Source organism: Ambystoma mexicanum, chromosome 14 (genome assembly GCF_040938575.1).
Source record: "Ambystoma mexicanum isolate Mex_15411 chromosome 14, UKY_AmexF1_1, whole genome shotgun sequence".
Lineage (NCBI taxonomy): Eukaryota > Metazoa > Chordata > Amphibia > Caudata > Ambystomatidae > Ambystoma > Ambystoma mexicanum.
Window position 1 is genome coordinate 597,630,701 of NC_090940.1, and position 16,732 is coordinate 597,647,432.

General features: G+C 46.4%; 1 protein-coding gene across 3 annotated transcripts in view; it reads right to left on the reverse strand.

The window, feature by feature from the left end:
- The window catches only part of SPC25 (SPC25 component of NDC80 kinetochore complex), a 232,438-nt gene extending 215,737 nt beyond the window's left edge, over positions 1-16,701 (reverse strand). For all 3 annotated transcript variants that reach the window (XM_069637962.1, XM_069637961.1, XM_069637963.1), the window contains exon 1: positions 16,596-16,701. The gene's annotated coding sequence lies outside the window, so the exon portion shown is untranslated. The remainder of the gene's footprint in view (positions 1-16,595) is intronic.
- Between the last annotated feature and the right edge of the window lie 31 nt (positions 16,702-16,732).

The window sequence follows — 16,732 nt, forward strand, 5'->3', positions numbered from 1 at the left end:
AGAGGCGGTGATCATTCCGCTCCTAAAACCAAGTAAGCCTAGCACAGATTGTGGGTCATACAGACCCCTATCGATGCTCAAACAAGATAGCAAAATCCTCATGGCAGTGCTGGCAAACAGGCTTAAGCGAGTCATTGGTAAACTGATACATCCTGACCAAACAGGCTACGTCCCAGGCAGGAACATAACGGATAACCATAGAAGATTGCATCATTATAGATCAAACAAAGGGGGACCCGGGTGAACTGGCGATCGTCTCACTTGACGCGGTTAAGGCCTTCGATTCAGTTAGATGGCCCTGGCTGTTGGCGACTTTGGGAGGCTATGGAATGGGGCCAGGGTACCTTAGGTGGGTTAAAATGTTATACAGCTCCCCAAATGCTAGGGTTAAAACGGGTGCTACTATATCGGATAAATGGCAACTTAGCAGGGGCACTAGACAGGGCTGCCCTTGGTCGCCCATGTTATACATACTAGCGTTGGAACCATTGGCCGTCTGTCTGAGACAACAGTACGAGGAGATAGGGATCCACATTGCCGGGGGTCCGCATCTTGTCTCATTATATGCTGACGATATACTATTGGATCTGCGCTTCCCAGAACAGAACATACAATACATTCTGGAAGTAATGGAGCAGTATGCCGCTCTCTCCGGCATAGCGGTTAACCCCAAGAAATCCAGCATGTTCCCCCTGGGGAGGTACAGGTTTGTCCCAACTAGGGGCTTGCCGACATTACCAATACCCTGGCGCACCAAGTCGTTCCGATATCTCGGAATTGATATATACAATACGGCAAGAGAAGAACATAAACATAACACGGAAAAGGCAGTAGAAGGCATTAAAAATAGCATGGTATTTTGGTCCAGACTACCCATGGCCACAATGGGGAGAGCTGCTCTACTTAAGATGGTAGTCTTGCCCAGATTGTTACATTTCTTTGTGAATATCCCGCAAGGTATCCCTAGGCGCTTTTTCGCTAGTCTCCACAGTTTGTGCAGGGGCTTTATTTGGCATAACTCCAGGAACAGGGTGGCTCTCTGGAAATTACAGAATTTGTGCGACAGGGGAGGAATTAACCTGCCGAATTTTGAGTTATATTATTTGGCGGTATAGCTGCAGTATGTGGCGAGGTGGCTGTCTGAGGAGGAGACCGCTGAAACCAGGCTGTTGTGCATGGAACCGGTTCCCTTTTTCCTCAGGGAAGTAGTATGGCTGTCCAGACCAAGGGTTCTAAGGATGGCAAGGCTGTTGGTGCTTGGCTGGGAGATGTGGCACAGGGCATGGCAGATGGTGGGATACCCGGCTCTGTTTTCTATGCAGGTGCCACTGGCGGCGCTATGTAGAGAGGACCCTCAATTGATACACGGGGTCCGAAAGTACTGGGAACCGATGGGCCTGGCCACCCTGCGAGACCTATGGCAAGGAGAGGCACTGGAATTCCAGAAACTGATAGAAGATACCAGGGCGCATAAGGGGCAGTATATAACCTACTCCAGAATGGTTAAACTAGTGCGAGAAAAGTTGGCCGGCGGTAGAGCTATCTGAACAACCGGATGCCGCCTTAGAGACGATATATGACATTTCAGAGGGTGGGCATGAGATATCCAATAAATATATAAACTGCTGGGATCTAAAGTGGGGAGGGAATTGCTCCAACTGAGCCAACTGAGACTACTCTGGGAAGAAGAAGTGGGGGAGCCCATGTCGGATGGGCTCTGGGATAGGGCCCAAAGATATCATAAAAAGGTGTCCCGGAACGCAAGGCTCCAGCAGATCCAATTATATGTCACACATAGAGCATATCTCACTCCCAGGAAGATCGCCAGGTTTGGTGGTCAGACGACTCAGATGCCCCAGGTGTGGGGAGGAGGAAGCCGGGATGTTACATATGTTCTGGGCCTGTCCGGAGGTGGGAAGATTTTGGTCAGAACTGAAGACACGCTTGGCCGGAAAAGGCATCACGCTGGAGGTGGAATCGGCCTGGGCATGCATGCTGGGGGGGTTTCCCTAGGCCACGCAATCTTAGGCACATTAGCAAAATGAAAGACCTGGCATACATCCTTGCCAAACGGAGGATTGCAATGTGCTGGAAGGCTGCTCAGAGGCCAAGGATGGAGCTGTGGTGGGCGGACCTCATGAAATGGGCAGAGGCAGAAACGGCTGCTTGGTTTGATGCGGTCTGTAGGGGAGGGGAGGAAGAGGTAGGACCCCTAATAGAATGGAGGCAGTTGGTGGCGACTATGGTGGCTCCCCTCTGCCCGATCGCAGTGATGATGATATGGATAATATGATAGCGATAGGCCTGCACATTAACAAGCCATTCTGTCACACATGGTTTTTTTCCTGGTTTTCCAGACTCTTAATATTTGTCTGGTTGCAAGCAAGAGAACTTTGTTGATCCAACTCAATACTGTATAATTAACAAACCTACAACATCTTGGGGATTTCAGAAGCACCGCAGACGGGAGTTCTTGTAAATATAATATTGTATATCATGTCAATCCCATCTAATACGTCATTCCAAAAATCCCTTACCATGGCACAATTCAACAACATATGTAATAAGGTACCTTTCTCCTTCTGGCATCCCCAGCAACTTTCACTTTCTATCAGTCCTAATCTGTGCCTTCGAACTGGTGTCCAATAAAGGCGCCCCAATAGCTTTTGGTGGATGTAACGCAGATTTAGGTCACTTTTTGCCCCAATAGGGACTCTCCCATTCTTCTATTGAAATAACCCTGCCCAATTCCTCAGACCAAGTAAGCCTCAATTTATCCCATGACTCTGTTAAAGGAACCTCTAATGGAAAAGGTTTAAAAAAAGTTGACAACTTTTTGTGGCGCAGTCATGAGGAGACTGCACCGTTCAGGCATCTTTGTCATCGGAGCCTCCAACATCTGTTGCCTGTCAGATTAAAGCCATCAGTAATCAATTTCTCCGCAACTCCCTCTTATGCAAACCAAAATTCTTTCGCATATGTTCAAAGGTTGCCATTTTTCCATAAAACCAGATATCCCAATTAATAACATACCCCTATTAATCCCAATTAATAACATACCCCTATTAATCCAACTCCTCCAACATAACATATTATTAATCTTTAAAACAGGATTATGCCAAATGGAGGCTTCATTATAAAAGAACAATCCTTGTCAACTTCCCAATATCAGTGATGTTACAGCATCCTTTGTGGCAACCGCTGTTTGTACGCTAGATACATGTTTAGGTAATTTCCCCATTGAATATAAACTTTTAATACGATAAGACTTCATTTTTTTGATGTTCTATTTGCGCCCATATTGGAGTCAAGGGACTGTCCATAGTGAAGTAAGTGGTCAACTTTTTTAAAATAAATCCTTTGCAGTAGTTTTCAATCATAGGGTATCCAAATCCCACACTGCGAACCAGAATATAGCGAGGTATTTTTGGTTTCTTATCAATTCCCCCACAGAAATTCCTGTAACACCTTATCAATACGCCCTACATTTTATTTTTTTTTTAAACTTAACACGGACATATAAAACTTTCGGTAGTAGCACTATTGTAATCGCAAACATTTTTGACCAAATGCTCAGCAATAGTCTTCCGCATTTGCGAATGTCCCTACGAAGTAGCTCTATAATTTTGTCTACATTATATCCAACCAGTCTTCTCAAATCCCTAACAAGATGTACTCCTAAGTATTTCACATTACCATCCCCCCATTTGCAGTTCCAATCCAACAAAACAATTACGAACAGGGGTGTCTTTAACAGGGAAAAACTACTGTTTTCTCCCATTTGATCTTGTAACCCGAAAGAAACCCAACCTCTTCAACCATGTATTTCAGAGTACAACCCCGCTCAGTTGGATTACCAAGAATAATCGTGAAATCGTCCACATAGGCTAACACCTTGACTTCCTCTTACCCTACCTTTAAGCCTTTCAGAATCAGACTATGTCGAATATAAATCAAAAAGGGTTCCAGTACCAAATTAAAGAGGTAAGGAGATAATGGGCACCCTTGTCGTGTAACTCGAAACAGATTAAAAGAGCTGACAAATTCTCATTCACCCAGACTCTGACACTAATATCCAATTTTAGCGCTCCTACAGCATTAACAAACAAGGGCCCAAAACCCATTTTCACTAATGTATAATTTTAAAAAGTCCAATTTACCCTGTTGAAAGCTTTCTCAGCATCTAGAAAAAGAAATAATCGTTCATCAGCCTCAGAGTCTGTCAAATTCTAAATTCAAAAGACTCCCAGGCCACTCTCATTGACAACACCATAACTGAGCTATGTTTCACCCAAATAGTGACCCTCCCCACACATAATTAAGGGAAAAGCCTCGACTGGGTTGCAGACTCCAATTGTTTGGCCTCCATCACAGCCGCTGTGCCCCAATTTTGGACAGACCACCTACTCCTCTCTTTTTCCCTCAAGGCCTCAATCCCTCAACTAACACTCTAACCCCAGCCATCCTCACAAGAAACAAGAAAAACATTACGGCTGAAAAACTCATCCCTCTTATCCTCCCTACTCTTAATTCACTTTCTGCCCCTTTCAACCCCCACTCCCTCGTTGATGGCTACAACATAATCATGAGATCAGCATTAGACTCCATCGCACCGCTTAAACTTGGAAAAAGTAAGCCAAAAAAAATACCTTAACTCATGGTTTTCCCCACATCTGAAATCTCTCAGACTCGAGAAGCGGGAAAAAAAAAAACAGGCTTGGAGACAATCCCCCTCAGACAACAACAAGGCAAGCCTTACTAAAATAACAGCATTCTACAAAAAAAGAAATACTCACCGCCAAACAAGAGTCATACAACTTGAGAATATCACAAGCTAGCTCTAGTCTAAAAGAATTGTTCACCATACTGAAAGAGATAGAAACACCTATCCCTATCCCCGACACATGCGTGAAAGACAAACAATGGTGCACCAATGTCCAAAATGCCCTCTCTAATAAAGTCGTAAGCTTACAAATCAAAATCAACAACTAAAAAGAAGCCCTCGCAGCTCTCACCCCCTCCCCACAACTCTATATATAACTAAACCGCCTTCTCGCTTCAGCTTTTCTAAAGTCAGCACGCTAGAAGTTGAAAAAAATTATCCAAAGCCTCAAACCTTCCAATTGTCAGGGTGAACCTTGCCCTTCACAAATTATCAAAGATGCAGCTAGTGACCTCTCTCCCTTTATCGCTAAGCTGATCAATGCCCCTTTCTCCTCAGGAACTGTACCCAGCAATCTCAAAGAATCGTGGGTCCTCCCCTTACTCAAAAAAACATCCCTAGACCCCTCAATACCGACCAACTACAGACCCATCACCACCGTTCCCTTCCTCCTTAAAATCCTTGATTAAGGCTGCATATCTGCAAATACAACACTTAGAAACAAACCACCTCCTGGGTATCCGCCAAATCGGGCTTCAGACCTAAACATGGGACAGAGACCGCACTCGTTGACCTCAAAGCGCAGATTGACACCCTTAGAGACAACGGGAAAACTGCACTATTACTTCTACTCGACCTCTCTGCAGCATTTGACTTAGTAGATCACAAAATTCTCTGCAATCACTTAAGACTCGGCAGCCCACTTCTTGCAAGAGGCCATCGGCTGGATCGAGTCTTTCCTCAACAACAGGTCCATGCGCGTATTCTCCACCACAGATTCCGCCAACCCCATCCCCATCACATGCGGGCTTCCCCAGGGGTCATGCGTCCCCCCCACTCTGTACAACGTGTTCACGAAGCCCCCGTTTGATGATCTCGATGGCCTGGGTATCACCTACACTAACTATGCCGATGATACACAGATCCTCATCCCGTTGACAGGAGATTATGACAAGGATTTGGCCTTGGTGAAGAGAGTGTACCTCATCATCCAGGCATGGATGGCCTCCGACGGTCTGTGCCTGAATGATGACAAGACTGAGCTTATCATCCTTGGCACTACCCCCAACTTAAATAAACTAAACCACAACTATGCAAGATTCAACATAGATGGCCACCCCATCCATGTAGCCAAAGAAGTGAAAACGTTAGGGTTTTATCCAGACGCCACCCTATCATTCAGCAAACAAGTGAGCTCCATGGCCTCCGCTACAGCCTACACCTGCAAACTTATAAGAGCAGCCAAACCTTTCCTTTCAACCAAAAGCAGTACCACACTAGCCAGAGCCCTTATCCTATCAAAACTGGATTATTTTAAACGCCCTATAAGTAGGAGCTAACAAAGGTGTTACCAACAAAATCCAGATCTTACATAACAACGCTCTCAGAGCTGCCCTAAGCATCTCCAAAAAAAGAGCACATCTCCAATTTGAGAAGAGCGCACAACTGGCTCACCACCACCAACAAAATCATGCTCAAGGTAGCCTCCTTAAAGCATAAATGCCTCAACAATGCAGCTCCCCGATACCTAGTAGACAGAATCAAACAACACATCCCCAACCAACCTACCAGGACCGCCAACACCAACCTCCTGTCTATTCCCAGATTCAAACGCACCAAAACTGGTCCTAGTAGTTCCCAAGTCAAAGCAGCCCAACATTGGAACTCTCTGCCACCCACCCTAAGGACACCACAAACCTTCCCCCAGTTCAGGCGCAACTACATTCAGTGGATAAAAGAAAATTACCACTAACCCTTTCCTGGCCCAGCTCTGTATATTCTGTAAATTGTTGATTCTGTATTTCATGTTTTTTCTTACGTTTTTGCCATGCTTTACCACTTGTAACATTCTATGCCCACACCTGTAAATTACTGTACAGCACTGTAACCAAGCTGAGAATTACCTTGTCTTGCGCCCTGTTACCCTTGGGTCTGGTGCGCTATACAAATGAATAAACAAAATATCTAAGAGCGTTTTAATATTATCATACCCATAGTGTTGTTTCATAAAATCAACTTGTGTTTTATCAATCAGATCCTCAATATGCTTATCCAATCTGCTGACTAAAATTTTCGTTAAAATCTTCACATCCACATTGAGCAATGATATAGGATGGTAATTACTGCATTTAGATGGATCACGCCCTTCCTTCGGGATCACTATAGTCAGAGCATCTTTCATTGAGGGACATATAAAACTTTCTACTAGAACCTTCTACTAGAAAGCGATTGTAAAGAGTACACAATTCCGGCGCTAACTGACCATCAAAAGATTGGTAAAATTCAACTGCGAGTCCATCCAAGCCTGGCGATTTCCCAATTCTTAAACCATTAATAGCAAGTATAACTTCGGAGACAGAAATAGGGGCATCTAAAAACAATCTACCTTCATTAGAAAGACAAGGAACGTCAATTTTAGCAAAAAAGTCATCAAGTTCATATTCTAATGCGGCATGGTCTTCAGTATATAATTTGGCATAAAATGTACTAAAACTTTCACTTATCTCTTCCTTCGTAACTGCCACACCATTATCAATTTTTTTAATAAAGGACCTTTCGATTGTAATACCCACTCTGTCCTCATCTTACTCGATTGCTCTTCTGCTTTTGAAATACTCAACCATGCCATCCTGCTCAACCGGCTATGCGGATGACACTCATCTCTTTTTCAGACTCCCTTCTGCACCGGTTCTCCTTCTCACATCTCTGACTGTGTGCTATCCAGGAGTGGTGTGCCGCCAACGATCTCTGCCTTAAATGCCAGTAAAACAGATTTTCCACATCGGCTCACCCGCTGCCTCCTTTCCTGTCACTTTCTGGCCGGCCTCCCTCGGCCCTCTTGCTGCTCCCACCTTTGAGGCTAAGAACCTCAGGGTCATCTTCGACTCCACACCCCTTTTCTTCTCACATCTCTGACGTTACTAAGAAGTCACATTACCAACTGCACCTCAGAGGTTTTCTTCCTTTTCTCAACTTCCCCCAAAAGCTCACTGTCTCCAGAGCTCTGGTTCTCTCTAGGCTGGACTACTGCAACAGCTTCTTTATAAATCTGCCTGCTTCCGCCCTCTGCAACTCATCTAGAACAGGACTGCATAAATTGTCCTTGGCCTCAAGCCCAGGGATTGTATCTCTCCAGCACTGAAATCTCTGCACTGGCTCCCAGTGGCTGCGAGGATTAAGTTCAAGACCATATGCATTGTCCACAAGGACTTCTAGGGCTTCAATACCTCCAACTCTCTCTTTGTGAAGATCTTCCTACTGGAGCTCTTAGCTCCTCCGCCTCCAACTCCCACAGGGTCAGTCGCTTCTTCAAGCAACGAGTTGGTGGTAGATCTCTTTTTTCGGCTGGGGCCGCCCTCTGGAATAGCCTGCCTGTCTCTCTGAAACTTGAGGAGAATCATCTCTGGTTCCGTAAGCACCTCAAGACCTTACTCTTTGCCTCTGCTTTCTTTTTCTCCTCTGCCCTGCAGAACTTCTGACTGAAACTGCACTGGTCACCTGGCTACCCTCGGATCTCGGGCACAGGTCCCCTCCACACCAGTTTCACACCTGCACTGCCCCCTGGCAACCTTTGCACTTGGGACTGTATCTCTAACTCTAGTCCCCCTAGCAGCACTTTGGACACCTGCTGTCGGTATTTACCCTTGCCACCAGCTGGCCGCACCGCTTATTGTTTGATCCCATATACTGCACTTCCCCCTCCCTTTTCCGCTCGCACTTTTCCCACCCCTGTCCCCTGCACTTGCGCAATCTCAAGGTCACCTGGCCTAGTAAAATTGTTGCCTCTGTCTTCTTTGTTCCCCCTCGCTTGCCTCGTCGTGCCTTGAAACACCTGTGTATAGGCACGTGATAAATGCCACATCATCATGAGAGAATCAGAAATGACCTTCCCATACATTTTACATCCCCCTGCACATGTTCCAAATAGGCACAGAGAAATGTTTTTTCCCCCTGTGCTTTGAAAATTGCACCTCTTGAAAATCGGGATTTACTTGAAAATGCTCAGAACCCCCTTTCCACCCTCTTACTTGTGCAGTTGTGCATTTGGTGTTAAAATAACACCTCAATGTGCACAACTATGATGCACACATTTAAATGTCCTTTGTGCACGGTTCACCACCTTTTTGGCGCAAGCGAAGTGAATGAGTATCCCATCAGTTGCACCATACACGTTTTGAAAATTGTGGCATGACTGTTTATCCCTACTTACCACTTCTTTACGCTGTACGTTGATTTCAGAGACTGTGGTTCGAGGTGTCAGAGGGGAATCAGGAATGGGAAAGGCCACACGGGAAGGAAAGGGTGCATGGTGTTTTTTACTGTTTCTGCAGTCAGTAACTCCAGATTTGCTCATGAGCAGGTATTGTTTTAAACACCATTACCTCCAGAGCAGATACAGTGACTGGAATTGTTAAGATTGTGAAGGTTGGCAAGTTCCACCACACTTAGATGCAATTGTGAATATTAGCATGTGCCACACTTGGACGGAGTTGTGAATGTTAGCATGTTAAATGTTATATAACTCACTAACCAAAAAGCTCAAACTTTCTGCATTCTTAACTCATTCAAAAACCATCTCTCGCACAACAAGCCACACACACTTCACCACACAAACACCAACAGCACACGAGGACTGACACTGATCCGATACTCGGACCAAAGATCACAGCGCATGGTGTATACCGAGTTGAAGCTGCCAAGAGAACACCACTCCTCTCACTATTCTACTCCCTCTCCACCTTACTAATCCATCCCGCCTTCTCGTTCACAGATCCACCAGAGCGCCTGGGGACCAACTCTGTTGGTGACAGTGCGCAGTACAAATACCTTTAACATAAGCCCCAGGGCAGGTATTCTGTGATATGTAACGGATTAGCAAGTACTCCATCAAACGTCATTAGTTATAGCGCAGGTACTGTGTCTGAAACCGGTATGCCATATCCAGTACCATGTCTGTAATTATTTGCCCCAGGAGCAGGTATTGTCAGATGTAGCGATGGGCGGGATTCTATGGCAAGACAGGAGGCTCATATTATGCATTTCAATCTTTACTCTGAACCACAGCAGCAAAGAATAAAAAACTTTATAAACGAAATTTTTTTTTTTCAAAAAACAACGTTATAACAATGCAATGGGAAACATCCCAGTCCAATATGGTGGGCAGGTCATGCCCTGGGGGTAGCCAATAGGGAGCGAGCCAGTCCCAATATAGGTCCATTCCTTTAGTAACTCCCCCTCTTTCTTTGCTGCTGACCCACAAGCTAAGTCACACCTCTGGTTTTCTCTTAGACTGTGTGCTTTGAAGCGTTAATTATATCACTTGGTTTCAGGGAGCAGCGTTTGGGAGAACGCGTTTCTTTTACTTGATACATTGTATATGCTGTGACTTTCCTCAGGCAAGCGGAGCGTTTGTTTATCTCGCCCGCGTTCGCCTGAGGTGATTTATTCGAGCGTGGAGTTCACTCACATTGTTGTTGCTTTGTAGCCTAGGGAGCTCTGTGGCTCACGCAGTAAGCGTGCTGCCTTGTGAAAGGCAGGTTTAGCAGTTCGTGCCTGCTCTCCGCCACAAAAAAATTTATATTTTTATTTTTTCGTAATATGTTCCATTTTCTTTTATAAATCAGTAATAGTGTTACAGTTGTTGTAGGTTTAAAAATTTTGCTTCTTTGCCCTCACACGCTGCTCGCGTGTTTGTCTCTGGGAATTCAGACACTGCCCATGTTCTGCCTTGGTGGCCCTTACCTGTGGTTTGTGGCACACTATTAACTTGAGTCCTTACAGCCTGCTCGGCTTGTGTGAGTGCAGCTTTGACCCGGCTGTGTTTAAATAACGGTATATATATATATATATATATATATATATATATATATATATATATATATATATATATATATATATATATATATATATATATATATATTTATCTATTTTACCAAAGAAATTGGTGCTGTCATGGACAAAGGAGTGCTTCCCTCCTCTACAGATGCCAGCACTCAAGTGCGCACTGCCAAAAAAAGTGAGAAGGTACTTGAAAACATTGGGGATCCAGCCTGTCATTCCCAGCCTTTAGTGGCTCAAGCTATTCAGTCCTCTTTGGACTCCGCTTTATCTAATTTGAATAATACTTTGGCGTCAGCCTTTGACAGATTAATTACCCGCATTGCGGATTTTCATCCCTCCCAGGACGCTGTCCCATCTGTGGAGTCCCAGGCACCCAGAAAATGTAAGGTTAAAACTAAACATACCCAGGGACAACTCAGTCCCCTAGTGGCCATATCTCCTATTGCTTCCCCTAAGGGTAATTTAAAGCGCGGGTGGGAAGAATCTCGACCTATCTCTTCCACCCCCTGGCCGGCCCCCGCGCCTTTCGCGCCGGTGGAGCCCCCTATTGATGTCTCATCCTCTGACAGTGCAGATGATTCTGATTCGCCCCATAAGAGGCAAAAAAGGAAGGTGACCTCGGTAGTCCCTCAAGGGGGTCCCCTGCTGGATGGTAGTGGTGTTCCTTTCTTTGATCCTGCCCTGATACAACACCCCAGGTCTGCTGAGTGGCAACCCTCTGAGGAGGTTTCCTCTTTCCTCCAGTTCTGGATCCGGCGCCCTATGGCCAAAGAGGATCGTAATAAGTTACGGGCGGGATGCCCTAGACCGTTGCTCGCCGACAAGGTAGCTCTAGCGCCAGAAATAGACCAGTCTATGGCGGCTTTTCTTTCCCAGAAAGGGAAGGACCCCAAGAAGGGGGTCGATAAAGCGTGGCGTAGTTGTCAAGACAGACTGTTGGACATCCTGGGTCCAGTCACGCAGATTTTTGAAATGGCAGAAGAGGCGGCGTCCTCTAATACCCCGATAGATGTTGACGCATTAAGGGGTTGGATCCAACGTACAGTATGCCTGCTCGGCAATGCTAATGCCTCCATTTGTAGGGAGAGGAGGAAATCATTATTAATGAGGTTGAATTCCAAACTGGCAGACATGTCAGAGAGGGAAGGTGGCCCTCCAGCTCAGGGTAATTTGTTTGGGGATTCTTTCCTGAAAGATTTGTCAGCTTATGTTCACACATTTACAGCGCTGGACAAAGCGCAGGTTAATATAAAAAAGGTTTTTGCCCCAAAGGTTTTTAACAAGGCTGGACGAGGTAGGGCCCGCTCCTCCGGCCGTTTTTCCCAGGGCTCCTCCCGCCCCCGACAGTTTGCGCCCAGTGGCGCATACCATACCTCCTCTGCTCGAGGAGCACATAATCAGTTCTATCCGCAACAAAACTCCAGTTGGAGAGGACGTGCCGGCAGGGGAGCCGAAAGATCAAGAGGGCCAGCAGGTAATTTCCGAGGTGCTAAAAGTTTTTTCCCTCAAAAGTTTAGGTGGCAGACTAGCCAGGTTCCTTCCACAGTGGGAGGCTCTCACTTCGGATCCTTGGGTGCTACAAACGATTCAGGGTTATCAGATAGAGTTCTATGCCCCTCCTTGCCAGTTGTCCATTCCCCTTCCTTTGGTGTTCGACGAAGTCAAACAATCCCTTATAGATGGGGAGGTACGGGATCTCATCTCCAAAGGGGCGGTAGTCCCGGCCTCTTATAGGGCCTCTCAGTTCCAGAGTACCATTTTTCTAGTTCCGAAACCGGACCAGGGGTTTCGTCCAGTAATCAACCTGAAAGCTCTCAACTCTTTTGTGGTTTATCACCACTTCAAGATGGAGGGAATTCATTTACTCAGGGATACTCTTCTCCCTGCAGACTGGATGGTCAAATTGGACCTCAAAGACGCTTACCTAGTGGTTCCCGTCTTTCCCCCACATCAGGAGTATCTTCAGTTTCAGTGGGGGGGTCGAGTGTGGCAGTTTGCATCCCTTCCGTTTGGCCTGTCCTCGGCCCCATGGTGTTTCACCAAGCTCATGCGCCCTGTGATGGCTCTTCTCAGGGCCAGGGGGATTCGGATCATAGTTTATCTAGACGACATGTTGCTCCTGGCCCAGAATTGTCAAACTCTGTGTTCTCATCTGAAATTTACTGTGACCCTCTTACAGGATCTAGGTTTTGTGATAAATGTAAAAAAATCCATATTGAAGCCTACGCAATGTATCCAATTTCTGGGCTTCAATATAGATTCAAAGCTTTGCATCCTTCTTCTCCCAGACAGCAGACTGTCCAAGATAAAGAAGGAAATTCGTCTACTCCTCAGGAGAGGGAGGATCTCCCTCAGGCAGTTGGCCAGAGTTGTAGGGATGTTGTCGGCATCCATTCAGGCTATCTTCCCTGCTCCCCTACATTACAGAGCACTGCAACGCTTAAAGGCCAGGCATTTGCGCAAGTGTCTCTCTTACTCCCAAATGGTGGAATTGCCGCCAGAGGCCAGGTTGGAACTTCTGTGGTGGCTCAGGCACATGGAGGCCTGGAATGGCAAGGCAATATTTGGCCCGTCGCCGGATGTCGTTCTGGAGTCAGATGCGAGCAGATCGGGTTGGGGAGCCAGATTGGGTCAGGTCTCCACAGGAGGGAAATGGTCGGAGTCAGAGAAACTGCTCCATATCAATTGCCTAGAGTTGTTAGCGGGGTCTTTTGCTGTTCGGAGTCTCCTCAAGGATCAGGGGAATTGTTGTGTTCTCCTCCGCATGGACAACATATCTGCGGTGAGGTACATCAATCACCTGGGGGGTACCAGGTCCAAAGTCTTGGCGGATTTGGCGAGAGAGTTTTGGCATTTTTGCCTCGATAGGGATATTCTCTTGAAAGCGGAATACCTCCCAGGAGTCAGCAACGAGGTTGCAAATTGGAACTCCAGGCACCTGCAGGACAGGAGCGATTGGATGCTGAACAGGTCTCTTTTCGCCCGCATAGAGTCCCTCTGGGGTCCTCTGATGATAGACTTGTTTGCCTCCAGACTGAATTGTCAAGTTCCCAGGTTTTACAGTTGGAGACCAGATCCGTTAGCTCTAGCCACCGACGCTTTCCTCCAGGATTGGTCGGGTCAGTTGGGGTATGCCTTTCCTCCCTTTGCTATGATAGCCCGGGTTCTGGTCCAGGTTCGCACTCAGGCGGTGTCTCTGGTTCTAGTTGCCCCCTTTTGGCCCTCTCAAGTTTGGTTCCCGGCCCTTCTAGAATTGGCAATAGATATTCCCCGTCTTCTCCCTCGCGATCCCCAGTTGCTAGTGGATCCGGAGGGTCTCCCTCACGAGTTGGTCTTGCAGGGACACCTTGCCCTTATGGCTTGGAAGATTTCAGCTCTTCCTGGTGCTTCAGAGGACTTTCGCAAGACTCTATGGCGGTCATCAGGGACTCCTGGGCGCCCTCTACTAAGGCAGGGTATTCCACAGCATGGAACAGATGGGTTAGCTGGTGTGTGGCTAGGCACCTCAATCCCGTTTCTGCCCCTCCTGTAGAGGTGGTTAATTTTCTTGTAGAATTGTTTAAGGAAGGGAAAGCCTACAGAACTGTTAATGGTTTTCGTTCGGCTATTTCAGCCGGTCATCTTTTGGTTAAAGGGGAACCAGTGGGTAGACACTTTTTAGTGCGAAGGGCCCTCAAATCTATCCGTATTAAGGTTCCGCCACAACCGAAATATTCGGTTCTTTGGGATGTTAATGTGGTGCTGCAGCTCTTCAGGTCCTGGCCTCTTAATGAGGAACTGTCCCTGCAGCAGTTATTTGCCAAACTTGCTATGTTACTATGTCTGGTGTCTATTAAAAGGGTCTCTGATATCAGAGCTCTTGATGTGGATAATAAGATGTTCACCCCTCAAGGGGTTACTTTCTTTACCTCACGAAGGACTAAATGCATGACTTCTTCGATATCCTATCCAGCTTTTCCTGAAGATTGTAAACTATGTGTGGTCAACTGTTTGAAATGTTTTGAGATTATAACTGAAGGTTTTAGACCTCCCAATACCTCTCAGCTGCTGATTTCCTACAGGAAACCCCATAAGCCGGTCTCCCCTTCTACTTTGGCCAGATGGATCAAATGGGTTATGCGGGAGGCGGGGGATGACACTTCCTCTTTTGGTCCCCACTCAGTCCGAGGCGCTATGGCCTCTAAAGCAGCCTTTCTGGGGGGTAGTTTGGAACAGATCCTAAAAGCAGCTGACTGGTCAAGGGAATCAACTTTTAAGACATTTTACCATAAGCGTATTGCCCATGTAGCGGTGAATGTAATGCAAGGGCTTTGAACTTGCATAATATGAGCCTCCTGTCTTGCCATAGAATGTCTAATCCCCCACACTAGCGTGAGATGGGGGTTTAGATTCTATAAAAGACAAGGAGGCGAGTATTATCCCACCCACCCACCCTTACTGGTGTCGGTTGTTGTTTCAGAGGGCAGTTGATGACTTCGATGCAGGAGGAAGTGGGAGATTGAGCTCCAGGTTGCAGAAGGTTTCAACCCCGGCGTCTCCATGGGAGTTTGTTCTTCGTTCCACGTGGAGAAGGTGTTCGGTGGTCGTGTGAGACAGATCAGCGTCAGAAAGAGGGGGAGTTACTAAAGGAATGGACCTATATTGGGACTGGCTCGCTCCCTATTGGCTACCCCCAGGGCATGACCTGCCCACCATATTGGACTGGGATGTTTCCCATTGCATTGTTATAACGTGTTTTTTTTTTAAAAAAAAAAATTTGTTTATAAAGTTTTTTATTCTTTGCTGCTGTGGTTCAGAGTAAAGATTGAAATGCATAATACTCGCCTCCTTGTCTTTTATAGAATCTAAACCCCCATCTCACGCTAGTGTGGGGGATTAGACATTGTACTGTATCGGAAGTCATTAGCTCCAGAGGAGGTATCGTGTCTGCACTCATTCGCTCCAACCAGAGGATACCATTAGCGCTAGAGAGGGTAGCGTCTGCTGCTGGGTGTTGTTTCTGTCTCTGCAGCCATTATGATGATTTGATAATGATGTGTTATTTATATAGCACCTTAATCCAAAGCGCTTTACAGAGCACATATTTACATACAAGATCACCCAACCGAAATTGGTACTCATTTATCAACCTTGGAAGGATGAAAGGCTGAGTTGGCCTTGCCGGATTCAAACCTGTGACCTGCAGATCATGCTCAGATCACAGCAGCAAGCGCTCAACCCACTGAGCCATCTTATATGGCATTTATAACGCGCCTATAGACAGGTGTTTCAAGGCGCGATGAGGCGAGGGAGTGGGAACAGAGGGAAGACAGACAACGATCTTACTAGGCCAGGTGTCATTCAGATCACGCAAGTGCAAGGAAGGTGGAAAAAAAAGTGCGGGGGATAATAAATAAACAAGATAAATAAAAGAAGGGGAAGAGCAGTACATGGGAAAATAAATAAACAAACAAATAAATAAATAAATAACGGCTAGCAGGTGGCAAGTGCAGGGTGAGTGCTGACCTAGAGCAGACACTGTGCCTGCAAGTATTATCCACAGAAGGGTCGGTAGAGGCAGAGGACGTAGCGGATCTGCAGTCATTGGGAGTCATTGGTTTCCGAGTAGGCACTGGCACTGCAGCTGCAGTGTCTACAATAACAGCAGGCTGAAGCCGTTGTCATTTCAAAAACAGCTGTTTAAAAAGTCACGCACTTGCAGTTATACAACGAATTACAGCTGCAGCCTCTTACTGCAACCTGCATTTCCAGAGGCTGCAAAACGGCTCCTCTCACCAATATAACAACACAGGGGTGAGAGTTTAACTGACGCTAACAGAAACGCAGACGCAGACGCAATTCACTGCAAGAGCCGGGTCTCGCGCGCGCTCACCTGACGCTGCCTGGAAACTTGAAAAGCGCGCGTTTGCTAAAGGGAGGTTTTCTGTTGCCTTTTTATTCCCATGAGACCCGATAGCATTGTGTGTCTGTTTAAAAAGTTTGCCGACTCTTTCTGAAATGCCTTTAATG